The sequence below is a fragment of the Nycticebus coucang genome, chromosome 11 (genome assembly GCF_027406575.1).
Source record: "Nycticebus coucang isolate mNycCou1 chromosome 11, mNycCou1.pri, whole genome shotgun sequence".
Taxonomy (NCBI): domain Eukaryota; kingdom Metazoa; phylum Chordata; class Mammalia; order Primates; family Lorisidae; genus Nycticebus; species Nycticebus coucang.
In genome coordinates this window covers 11,710,318-11,721,250 of record NC_069790.1, presented here as the reverse complement: position 1 = coordinate 11,721,250, position 10,933 = coordinate 11,710,318, and the positions used below count along the sequence as shown (strand labels likewise).

At 46.5% G+C, this 10,933-nt stretch overlaps 1 pseudogene; it reads left to right on the top strand.

Moving 5' to 3' along the window:
* Nucleotides 1-8,553: 8,553 nt before the first annotated feature.
* Nucleotides 8,554-10,888, top strand: LOC128598151 (nucleophosmin-like; annotated as a pseudogene).
* The last annotated feature ends 45 nt before the right edge of the window (nt 10,889-10,933 follow it).

Below are 10,933 nucleotides of genomic sequence, written 5' to 3'. Positions count from 1 at the left end.
AGATTTGTGGCCTAGAATGTGGTCAATTTTGGAGTATGTTCCATGGGCTAATGAGAAGAATGTGTATTCAGTTTTGTTGGGATGAAATGTTCTGTAGATGTCTGTTAAGTCCAGATGTTGAATAGTTAAGTTTAAATCTAAAATTTCTTTGCTTAGCTTCCTTTTTTTTTCTTCAGTTTTTGGCTGGAGCTGGGTTTGAACCTGCCACTTCCAGCATATGGGGCTGGTGCCCTACTCCTTTGAGCCACAGGCACCACCCTGCTTAGCTTCTTTTTGGAGAATCTATCCAGCACTGCTAGAGGGGTGTTAAAATCTCCAACTACTATGGAACTGGAGGAAATCAAGTTGCTCATGTCTGTTAGAGTTTCTCTTATCAATTGAGGTGTGTTCTGGTTGGGTGCATAAATATTAATAATTGAACTCTCATCATATTGAGTATTACCTTTAACAAATATGAAGTGTCCATCCTTATCCTTCCTTTTTTCATGGTTTAAAACCTGTTGCATCAGGGTGGTGCCTGTGGCTCAAAGGAGTAGGGCACTAGCCCCATATGCCAGAGGTGGCGGGTTCAAACCCGGCCCCGGCCAAAAACTGCAAAAAAAAAAAAAAAAACCTGTTGCATCTGTGAATAGGATTGCAACGCCTGCTTTTTTCTGCTTTCCATTTGCCTGGAATATAGATAACCATCCCTTCACCTTGAGTCTATATTTGTCTTTTAATGTAAGTTGAGATTCTTGTATGCAGCAGATATCTGGCTTGAGTTTTTGTATCCAGTCAGCCAACCTATGCCTCTTTAGAGAACAATGTAAACCATTCACATTAATTGAGAATATTAATAAGCCTTTCGAGAGTCTGGTGGACATTTTTAATCCTTTTGTGACTGTGGAAGTTGGAATTTGATCAAAATTTTCTGAGTGGGTTTACTTTTGTGGTGGAGGATTACACTGGTCTTTATGGAGGATAGGTCTGAGAATATCCTGGAGAGCTGGTTTAGTTATGGCAAATTTCTTCAACATGTGAATGTCATTGAAGTATTTAATTTCTCTGTCATAAATGAAACTCAGTTTGGCTGGGTACAGGATCCTGAGTTGAAAGTTATTTTATTTAAGGAGATTAAAAGTTGATGACCATCCTCTTCTAGCTTGAAAGGTTTCAGCAGAGAGATATGTAGTTATTCTAATATTCTTGCCCTTGTAGGTGATGGTTTTTTTCATTTGGCTGCTTTCATCTGGCTGCTTTCTCCTTCATATTAACTTTAGTGAACTTGATTATGATGTGTCTGGGGGATGTCTTATTTGGGTTGAGTTGTGCTGGAGTTCTGAAACTGTCTGCTATCTGAATTTCAGAATCTCTTGGCATGTCTGGAACGTTCTCTTTCATAATCTCATGGAGAAGAGACTCTGTTCCTTGTGAAGCCACTTCATCACTTTCAGGGATCCCTATAAGACGAATATTGGTTTTCTTCGAATTATCCCAGAGGTCTCTGAGAGAGTGATCTGTTTTTGCCCTCCATTTCTCTTTTTTTTTTTTTTTTGCTGGGGCTAGGTTTGAACCCGCCACCTCTGGCATATGGGACCGGCGCCCTACTCCTTGAGCCACAGGTGCCGCCCGCCCTCCATTTCTCTTCCTCTTTGAGAGTTTGAGAGCATTGGAAAGCTTTGTCTTCAATGTCAGAAATCCTTTCTTCTGCTTGTTCCATTCTGCTACTGAGGGATTCTACTGTGTTTCTCTGATCTTTGAGGGCTGCAACTTCTTGTCTCAATGTGTCAAAATCTTTGGTCATTTGGTCTTTGAATTCATTGAATTCTTGAGACATCTTTTGGGTTACTGCTTGGAATTCTAATTTGATCTTATTTGCTATCCAGATTCTGAATTCGATTTCTGACATCTCAGCTATTTGTTTGTGCATGGGATCTTGTGCTGTGTCTGCCCCATTGATCCTTGGAAGAGTTGATCTACTCTGATTATTCATATTGCCAGAGTTTTTCTGTTGATTTCGTCTCATGATTGCTTTTCACCGTTGCCTCTGGCTGTCCTCAGAGTTGGGGAGGTGTCTCTCCAAGATTAGACCCCAGCGGGATCACTCTATTGTTGCTGGATCTTTGTAGGGAGTGACCCTGTGTAGTTCCTCTGGGGCTGCCCCAGCCAGGGAGTTCTGGTTGTGGAAGCAGCTCTGGAGTGCGACACACCCAGATCCAGCAACAGGGTGGGAGGTGGTGCACACAGTTCTGGGAGTGCCTGGCGCCCAGTGACTTCGGCACAGGGAGCCCAAGGCTCCAGCACTCTCTGGCTAGGAGAAGGGCTCTGCGCAGAGGCAGGGAGGGCTCCGGAGGGCACACAGCTACTAGACGAGTGGGCTGGTGTGGAGGCAGGGAGGGTACAGGAGGGAGGATGCAGGGTTGCGCAGCTCCTGTAGTTCCTGGTCAGGGCATGCGGAGGCCCGGCGGGCAAGGGTCACAGTCGGGGGTTGCGGTGCAGCTCTTTGGAGGTCCAGGTGGCACCAAGCCCAGGAGTTTGAGATTGCTATGAGCTGTGACGCCACAGCACTCTACCCAGGGCAACAGCCCGAGGCTCCAGTGTACTAAAACTGGTCTCACTCTGCCCCTGAGGGTCAAGGCTTTAAGGCAGCTCAGTCCCTGCCTTTAGGCTGCTCAGTCACTAGGTTACTAGCTACTGCCCGATCCTTGCTCTGCGACCCTGAGGGCAGAGCTTGCCAGGGCAGTTCTCTCACAATGGCTCCCTGCGGCCCACAGCCAAACACTATTAGCTCCGTCCAGCTCAGCCGCTCAGTCTGGGGCCCTAGACAGTGCCCAGTGTTCCTTGCACTCCTGCTTAAGCTCTCCCCATGGCAGTTCAACTGAGCGCCAAGTCCAAAAACACCGAAACAGTTCACAGGTAAGGCCTTTCCGGTTTGTAGTCTCACTGCTGCTTGTACTTAGGGCTGCTGGCGGGATTAGGTTGTTCAAACACACACAACCACTTGCCAGTTTTCCACTGTTTTTGTCCTCCTCTTGGGGTCCAGAAGTCCCTTGCTGACTCCCTGTATCCTCGAAGGGATGATTATAGGCAGATCCCACCAGCCAGAGATGCCTGGAGTCTTATCTCCCCAGACTCACCGTGCCCAGTTGCAGGGAAGCTGTTACTCGGCTGCCATCTTTCTCCCAGTATCTAATTTACTCTTTAAAAGATATAATTGTTGGGCAGCACCTGTGGCTCAAAGGAATAGGGCGCTGGCCCCATATGCTGGAGGCGACAGTTTCAAACCCATCCCCAACCCCAGCCAAAAACCAGACCTGAGCAGGATCACAGATGGAGACATTGAGATTATTTTATTTCTATTTGAACACAATATATTGTCATTACATTCTTGAATAAACATATGCAATGTTGTTTAGTTAGGTATTTTCCCATGCCCTCCTTTTATCATGGAAATAAAATATAGACACAAACATGAGTTACAGTTCACTGGCCCCAAGAAGAAGTCCTGGGCTGGAAAGTTTTGCTAGATGCCCCAAGGTTGTCATGGATGCTTGTCCATGTGGTGGAGTCCTGAGAGGCTGGATGGGGAGGCCACGGCTGCCCTTGTACATGCAGCAGGTCAAGGTCAAGAAGGAAGGAGGGGCCGCAACCAAGAGGATGTCCTCAGAGGGAGTCCCCGATGTCCTAGTCAAAGGTGGACCCCAAATGGAAGTCAGAGCTGAATGCAGACAGGGATGGGAGGTAACAACTGCTGAAATTTATAGAGGCCAAAGTCTATGCTGATTCTTCATATATTCATTCCCTGCTGATTGTACGGAGTTGGCATTACTGTCATTTCCCCCATTTTACAGGTAGGGAAACTGAAGTTTAGAGCTAAAATTATGTTTCCAAATTTACCGTGTTCATAAGAGGCAGAACTGTGATTTCAATACTGGCTCTTAGGCATCAGAGGAGGACTACATCACTGCTGATTTGATCTATTTATTTTTAAGAGACAGGGTCTTGGGCGGCACCTGTGGCTCAAAGGAATAGGGCGCTGGCCCCATATGCCGGAGGTGGCGGGTTCAAGCCCAGCCCCGGCCAAAAACTGCAAAAAAAAAAAAAAAAAAGAGACAGGGTCTTTTTTCACCATCCAGTCCAGAGCACAGTGGCCAGATCATCATAGCTCATTGTAACCTTGAACTCCTGGGCCTATGTGATCCTCCTGCCTCAGCCTCTCCAGTAGCTGGGACTACAGGAGGGCACCACCATGCCTGGCTAATTTTTAAATGATTTTTTGTAGAGGCAGGGTCTTGCTATGTTGCCCAGGCTGGTCTTGAACTCCTGGCCTCAAGCAATCCTCTTGCCTTGGCCCCAAAGTGCTGAAATTATAGGCATGAGCCACCAAGCCTGGCCCACATCACTGCTGTTTTAAGCCACTCCATGGGGGGCGAGGGGTGAAGTCCCAATGCCATCGGTAGAACCATAGTTGGGCAAGGGAAGAGGGAGTACCCAGGTATTACCAAGATAACATTTAAGCAGTGGCATCATGGAGACAGGGAGGAGTGTTCTCAGCAGGGGAACTGTGAACTCAGGCTGTGCCTAGCAGGATCAATAAAGAACAAGCATGAACAAGGCAATGGGAAGAAAATGAGATCAGGTGACACAGGGCCCTGTGGGCCATTAGAAAAACTGTGGCTTTTACTAGAGTGAGAGGGGAGGTTCTGAGTAGAGGGAGGTGTAATCCCACGAGGGGCCAGTGTGGGAGCAGGGAGACCCCTCTAAGAGGCTACTTCATTAACAAAGATTAGCAGGGATGCTGAATGCTAGCTTCTGACTGTGAGAGGGAGAGAAACGCAAGCTCCAACAGAGGAAAGGCTGGAGTTGCCATGTTCTGAGATGTGGCAGCCTTTGGGGAAGCTAGGAGTGTGCCTTTGAATGGGTGACCTGGATACCTTCACAGAACTCAAGTGAAGATGTTGAGATCCAACTTCATCAATGAGGTCAGCACCCTAGGACCAGTGTGGACTGCAGCTACAAATGAGGGGCATTGTCAGGGTCAAGGAGCTCACCAAAATAGGGGTGCAGATGCAGAAGATGTGTAAGGATCGAGCCCAGGGGCCCAGGGGCTTCTCCAAATTTAGAGGATGGAGACTGAGAAGGGGCATAGGTAAAAGCGGGCCAGGAGGATGTCCTAGGAACCAAGTGGACAGGCTCCCAAAGAGGAAGGCGCAAGCAATCATTTCCCGATTTCTGATGAGCCACTTAAGATGAGGTCTGCGAAGTGACCAGTCCCTGGAGACTTGACTAGAATAGTTCTGCTGGAGGGTGGGGGCTGGGGGAGCCTCCTTCCCTGGATCCGCCCTCAGGAGCATGGTCCTTCATCTCCTGTCCTATTGAAGTTGCTCCTTGACTTGTGTCCCCAGTTATTCAAGTCACTTAGCCAACAAAACCCCACTTTCCTCATTTATAAACAAAAATAATGAGGCTACTCCAAAGAGCTGATACGGAAACTCAACACAAACTGACAGATGCCAAATCACACCCTCTCTGCCACCTGGACGTCTCTTGGTTACTTGTGGTGGCTCTGCAGTCAGACCTAGGTGGCTGGGCAGGTGTGCAAGTATGCAGGTGACCTCAAAGACTGATGTTACAGCCCCAACCACCCCTCCTGGTTCCCTGGGAAGCCTGAGAAAAGGAAGAAGGACTCCACATGATTGCAGCAGAATGGGGTGCTCAAAATGGAAATGAAACCACTCAAGCAAAAATTAAATTGCATTTCTGGCATTCTGAGTTTTTGGACTGAATTCACATCCACAATAAATATAATAGTTTCACCTACGTTTAAAATGTTTAGCACAGAATTCAATTAGCAAAATCCAGATCTCAGAATACTCAGAAGGACAAACAACCTAGTGTCAACAAATAAATTGCAAGAACAAAAGAGAGAGAAAAAGGCTCAAACAGATGTCAGAGATTTAAGACCAACCGCAGCACATAAGCCTCACATGGATCCTGATTCAAAGAAATAAACCATAAAAGACAAAACGTATGAAGCAATTGGGGAAGTGGATATTGGATGTTAAGGGATTGTGGTTGAGATTTTCAAGAATGATAATAGGTTATGAAAGAGAGAGGGAGAGAGAGTCCTTCTTTTTAGAAATGCACACTAAACTATTTCCTGGAGAAATCATATGATATCTGGGATTTGCTTCAAAAATATCTTGGGGTGGAGGCAAGGGTGGAACATACATGAAAGGAGATGGCCTGTGAGTTGAACTGTAGAGGCAGTGACAGGGCAGGCAGTTCAGTGTATCATCTCTGCCTTTGCATGTTTGAAATCTTACTAAAGTGTTCCTTAAGAATGTGCCCATGTGCATGGGGGTGGGGGGGTGTCAAGCCTTGCCCTGTGCTCTCTGCCAGACTGTTCTAAGCACTTTGCACGTGTCAACTCTTTGAGGCCCTGGACTCTCCTCTCAGGGGAGTGACATTGATGTACACACATTGTTGGGGAGGAGATGGAGACACAGAGAGGGTAAGCAACTTGGTGAGCAGCTGTGTCGGGGTGTTGGACCCAGGCCACCTGGCTCCAGCATGCTTCTCTAGGTCTATGTGTTTCCAAAACTGTCTGAAGATTATGTAACGATCTGTTATTGTTGTCTTTGGGAGATGGAATGGTCTGAAGTTTAATAAAATTTATCATAATAGTTTTGTTATTTTGGCTGTTGTTTTTCCAATTTTTCTATACCGGGCACATGGTACAGAATTTTTAAGAAGGAAGAATATTCAACAAGGGGCTTCTGCCAGGTGGGTCCCAGGCTTATCCTGGGACCACAGGAAGGAGGGACCTGGGTGAGTGGGGGTCTCATGACCATGTGGAGGGCGAGATTTCCTCCTTGGGAACACAAGCCCTCCAGGGTGGCTGTGGGAGGTGAACTGGGAGTGTGAGCAGGAGGCCTGGAACAAGATCCCCTGGTCAGGCCACGGTGAGCAGGGAGGAGTTCAGCCATACCACCATGCCTGTGGAAGGCCAGAGGCCCAGGGAGGCCGCAGATCTCGGAAGTGCTGGTCTAGGCCCCACGGATGCTCATGGAGAGAGGGCAGCTAGACCTGGGTGGGAAGTCAGAGGGAGGTTCGGGTAGGAATAGAGACGCAGGGGTTGCTGGCAGGTGAGGTACATCAGATTCCTGGGGAGCTGAGGCAGAGTGAGGAGAGAGAGGTGACAGCCCTGGAACCCCACCACAGAAGTGGGGCAGGAGGAAGTAGAGGCAGGTGGGAGGTCTGAGCGACCCTAACTCTGAACAGGAGAGGAACTAAGAAAGGTTGCTGTGCACCTGGCAGGGACCGTTGGCCCTAGGGGATCCGTGGAGGCCTGGTCAGAGTGCCAAGTGTAGGGACAGCTGCATGAGGTTGAGGAAGTAGAAAAGTTGGGTGTGATCAACTCCTCCAAGAAACCTTAGAGTTAAAGGGAAGGTGAGATAGAGACCTGGCAGTTACAAGTTTTAGCACTGAAAACTCTGAGCACCACAGTGGCCTGGGGGCACTTTGGCACCCTCTCTAATGGCAAGATCTGGGTCACTGAGGATGGGCGCCTGCCGGGGGGTCCTCTTCCTCACATGAGGCTGGTTGTCAGCTTCTTATTTTCCTTGGCTGGGTTTCTGGCCAGGTCTACAGACAAAAAAGGCAAGACTATGAATACCTCCACACACGAACTGGCTACAAAATTACTAATACCACCCTTGGTTTCTTATATTTCCACCATTTCAGCTTTTATACCTTCCTCTACCAGATAATTTTTTTTACACCTTCCTAAGATTTTAGTAACTCACCAGACACAAAAGCAAAATGAGTATCATGTATAGCAAAGACTGTTAATTATTCTGCAGTATATATTATCTTATTCTTCAGTAACAGAACTAAAACTTAGCAGGCATGGGCCAGCTGAAAAAGACTACTTCCCACCTTCCTTCGTAGCTGGGTATGGCTTGTGAGCGAGTTTTAGCCAAGGCTAATGCAATCAACATGGATATTTGTGTGAGCTTCTAGGAAGTATTCTTAAAGGAAGAGATCATGCCCTACTCTGTGCATTCCCTTACCTCCTTTCTGCTGTCTGGGATGATGCAGTGATGGCTGGATCTCAAGCAGCTATATTGTACCACAAGGTAGAAGCCATATGTTGAGGCTGGGGAAGCCACAAAATGGAAAGCCAGATCTCTGGTGATTGTTAGGCTCCCATACCAGCTCTGGACTACTTATCTCTGCATTTTGTTAATGTGAACAAGAAATACATTTTTATCTTATTTTTGTCATTGTTGTATTGGGTTTTCCATCACTCACAACAAGAAGGCTTGTTGGGGCGCAGCTGCTTTAGTGGGCTTCTGTTCTTTCCAGCAATGTGACCCTGAATGAGATTACCTCCTGTGTGGGGCAAATTTCCCTGATGCCAGTAGCGCACAGACAGCAATCTCCCAGTAATGCCTATGCTGGGAGGTCTGTAATGTTTGATATAGAAAATGTAGTACTCAGTATATTTCATTTGCAAAAAGGTCAAACTTTATTTTTATTTTTTTTGAGATGGAGTCTCACTCTGTCACACTGGGTAGAGTGCCATGGTGTCATAGCTCGCAACAACCTCAAACTCTTGGCTCAAGTGATCTTCTTGCCTTAGTCTCTCAAGAAGCTGGGACTACTCCACAACCTGGAGTTGGACTACTCCACAGCCTGCCGCAACTCTCAGCTGGTTTTTTTCGTTTTTAGTAGAGACAGGGTCTCACTCTTGCTCAAGCTGGTCTGGAACTTCTGAGCTAAAGCAATCCACCTGCCTCAGGATCCCAGAGTCCTAGGATTACAGGCGAGAGCCATCATGTCCAGCAGAGGTTGAACATTTTTGCGTATGTTTACTGGCCCCTTATGTTTCTTTTTGGGAATTGCCTACTTACTTCTTTTAGCTCACTTTTGAAATTATTAATATTACTTTTAGAGATAGGGTCTTGCTACTTTGCCTGGCCTAGAGTGCAGTGGCATCATCATAGCTCACTGCAACTTCAAACTCCTGGGCTCAAGGGAGTCTCCTGCCTCAGCCCCATAAGTACAGGCATGTACCATCACACTCAGCTAATATATATTTTTATATTTTGTAGAAATAGGTCTCACTATGTTGCTCAAGCTGGTCTCAAACTCCTAGCTCAAGTGATCCTCTCACCTTGACCTCCCAAAGTGCTGGGATTTAAGTGAGCCACCAAGCCCAGCCCCTTAGCTCAGTTTTAAAAGTGGAAATAAAGTCAAATTAGCTTTACAAATGTAAAGAACTTTATTTATCAACTTTCCTGTAGCAAAGACAAGTTTTCAGGTGCAACTCTTCAGATTTATCTCAATGAATCCTTGCACCATTTTTAGGAAGCATGGTTGTACCATTATTACTGTATTGTGTAGAAGCTCAGAGAGAGGAGGGTGTAGTGAATCCAGGCTGTAGATTACAGCATGTTAGTCTGAGGCCACAGCTGGTTCCTAACACTACAAGAGGCCTAGAATGTTCACTCTCTGACCGAGGGCTTGTAGATCCTTTCTCAGTACTCTGTTTGCTTTTAAATTTCATTTTCATCCTGGTGTGATTCTGTCCTGTGTGGCTGTTCCTTGGAGCAATAGTCACTTATCTCCGTCTGCCTTCTCCCCCACCTAAGTGCGTGCCACCACCTCATGGAAGATTCGATGGACATGAGCCCCTTCAGGTCTCAGAACTATCTTTTTGTTTATGAACTCAAGGCCAACAAAGATTATCACTTTAAGGTGGATAATGATGAAAATGAGCACCAGTTATCTTTAAGAATGGTCATTTTAGGGGCTGACTCGCAAAGGATGAATTGCACATTGTTTTTTTTTTGGCCGGGACTGGGTTTGAACCCGCCACCTCCAGCATATGAGGCTGGCGCCCTACTCCTTTGAGCCACAGGCGCCACCCAGAATTGCACATTGTTGAAGCAGAAGCAATGAATTATGAAAGCAGTCCCATTAAAGTAACACTGGCAACTCGGCACCTGTGGCTCAAGCAGCTAAGGCGCCAGCCACATACACCTGAGCTGGCGGGTTCAAATCCAGCCCGGGCTGCCAAAGAACAATGATGGCTGCAACCAAAAAATAGCTGGGCATTGTGGCAGGCGCCTGTAATCCCAGCTACTTGGGAGGTGGAGGCAGGAGAATCGCTTGAGCCCAGGAGTTGGAGGTTGCTATGAGCTGTGATGCCACAGCACTCTACCCAGGGCAACAGCTTGAGGCTCTGTCTCAAAAATAAAAAAATAAAGTAACACTGGCAACTTTGAAAATGTCTGTACAGCCAACAGTTTCTCTTGGGGGCTTTGAAATAACACCACCTGCGGTCTTACGTTTGAAGTGTGGTTCAGAGCCTGTGCACATCAGTGGGCAGCACTTAGTAGCTGTGGAAGAAGATGGAGAGTCAGAAGATGAAAGAGGAGGATGTGAAACTCTGAAGTATGTCTGGAAAGTGATCTCTCCCTGGAGGTGGTAGCCAGGGAGAGAAAAATAAAACTTGCTGCTGCTGAAGATGATGATGATGAAGATGATGATTTTGATGATAAGGAAACTGAAGAAAAAGCTCCAGTGAAGAAATCTGCATGAGACACTCCAGCCAAAAATGCACAAAAATCAAGCCAGAATGAAAAGGATTCAAAACAATTGATACCAAGATCAAAAGGTCAAGAATCCTTAAAAAACAAAAAGGAAAGAACTCCTAAAACACCAAAAGGACCTAGTTCTGTAGAAGACATTAAGGCAAAAATGCAAGCAAGTATAGAAAAAAGTGGTTCTTTTCCCAAAGTGAAGCCAACTTCGTCAATTATGCGAAGTGTTGCTTCCAGATGACTGACCAGGAGGCTATTCAAGATCAGCAGTGGAGGAAGTCTCTTTGCGAAAATAGTTTAAACAGTTTGTTAAAATTTTTTGTCTTATTTCATTTCTGTAA